Below are 2,147 nucleotides of genomic sequence, written 5' to 3'. Positions count from 1 at the left end.
TGTGATTAAGTTCCCGTCACCCAAGTAAAATGGGAGCTCAAGATTAGAATTAAGATTAGCCAGGTGCGGAGGTACACACCTATAATACCAGTGGCTCAGGAGGCTGAGACAGGAGGATAGCAAGTCAAAAGCCAGCCTCAGCAACGGCGAGGTGCTAAGCAACTCAGTGAGATCCTGTCTCTAAATAAAATACAAAATAGGGCTAGAGATATGGCTCAGTGGTTGAGTACCCCTGAGTTCTATCCCCAGTACCCCTCCCAAATTAACTATTAAAAATTATACTTCCCCAAAATTTCTTGGTTAATTCCATTTCAGATACACTATACTATATATTGATTCTGATCACCAGATGCTCAATTTAAGTCATAAACAATGATAAAACAAGTATTTATTTACTTGACAAAGAAATATGTTTACATAGAATGTGCTAAATTTCGGATTTACAGTAAAATCAAACATATGGTTAGTAAGTAGGTAGGATGTATCAGCTCAACTGTTTACATTATTTGTTAATCTCAACAGAATGAAGCCTCTGTAGGAGAGCAAACCAGGACGTGGGCTCAGCCAGAGGAGGGCTGTGCTGCCCGGAGGCAGGCAGAGAAGCTGGAGGAGCTGCCTCTGGGGGCGCCTCGGGGCTGCGGAGGAAGCACCCCTGAGCCAGGCCGTGGAGAGGAGACTGAGAAAAGATGGCATTTTACAAGGGGCTTCTGCTAACTCTGAGTGCTGGGGGAGAGGCCAGGAGCCCAGGCGATGGACAGGCAGGGCCCCACAAAGAGGGGGAAAGGCAGCAGGGCTGCGGGCCTCTGGAGGCCCGGGAAACTGGAGGCCTGTGATCTTGTGAGGCTGGGATCACCATGAGAAGGCCGGGTGGAAAACCAAGTCCTCCTTCCAAACGTCACCAAATTCGGGTGCTCACGGAGCAGGCTCTTTACCAACCCAGGGGAAAGCCTCTGAGCAGAGCAAGCTCCACATCTCAAAGGCTCCCCAGGGAGCCAGGGCCACAGAACACCCAGGTCCTGGTGGCACCTGGGAGGACGGCTCTCCAGGAGCAGGTGCACAGAGATGCCAAGGGCCTCACACACGCAGCACATGTAAGAACGTTCAGGATAAGCAGAGCCATGGCCACCGCAGGCCAACAGTTGCCAGGGTCTGGAGGAAGGGGCTGCACGGCTGGCACACCTGGAGGGCTGTCGGGCGGTGAGGCTCTCTGGCATGCTCTCTGGTGGTCACTGAGGACCCTCAGTGTCGTCCACCGTCCACCACTCATAGGGAAGGCACCGTGACAGCTGTGGGGGCGGTGGAAGCGGGTGCCGGGAGAGCTCTGCGCCTTCTGCCTCATTCTCCTGGGAACCTAAACTGCTCTAAGGAAGAAAATCTCTTTTGAAAAAGCCCATGATGCAGCCTGGAGCCGGCCTGGACTTGGATCGAGGGCTCCAGCTTTCTAACAGTGCAAGGAGGAGCTGCTCTGGGGCAGGGATCCCTGAAAAGTCACCAGGATTTCTGCAAGTCAGGTCTGGCGTTGAATGGGCAGAATTCCAGGAGACAGAGTCAGCTGCCACCCAGGAGAGCAGACGCTGACGGGACGTTGGGGTCACTGAAAAGCAGTTGAAGTAGGATGAACACATGCAGGGAACACATGGAAAGGCGCGTCTCCGCTGCACATGCAGATCCCGGTGGGGCACAGCCTGAGTCACAAGTCAGCACAAGAGCACTCCACACTCAGGAAGGCTCACTGCCTGCCCGCAGGGCTCTCGGCTACTAGATTGCTCACAACACAACACTCCTGGGGAACAAGTAGTAGGGTTTTTTGTTGTTGTTGTTTTTTGGGTTTCTGGTACCAGGGATTGAACCCAGGGGCACTTAATCACTGAGCCCCATCTCCAGCCCTTTTTATATTTTTATTTTGAGACAGGCTCTTGCTAAGTTGCTTAGGGCCTTGCCAAGTTGCTGAGGCTGGCTTTGAACTTGCAATCCTCCTGTCCCAGCCTCCTGAGCTGCTGGGATTACAGGCATCCACTGCTGTGCCCACCAAAACAAGTACTATTAATGTCCACTCTTCACAAACAGGCAAGGGAGGTTCCTGAGGTCAGATAAGTGTCTGTGGCCAGGTGAGTGGCAGAGCTGTCATGAACTGAGCAAGGCTGACC

Source organism: Callospermophilus lateralis, chromosome 8 (genome assembly GCF_048772815.1).
Source record: "Callospermophilus lateralis isolate mCalLat2 chromosome 8, mCalLat2.hap1, whole genome shotgun sequence".
Classification (NCBI taxonomy): domain Eukaryota; kingdom Metazoa; phylum Chordata; class Mammalia; order Rodentia; family Sciuridae; genus Callospermophilus; species Callospermophilus lateralis.
The sequence above is the reverse complement of the archived record's forward strand: the minus strand, read 5'-3'. Positions refer to the sequence as shown.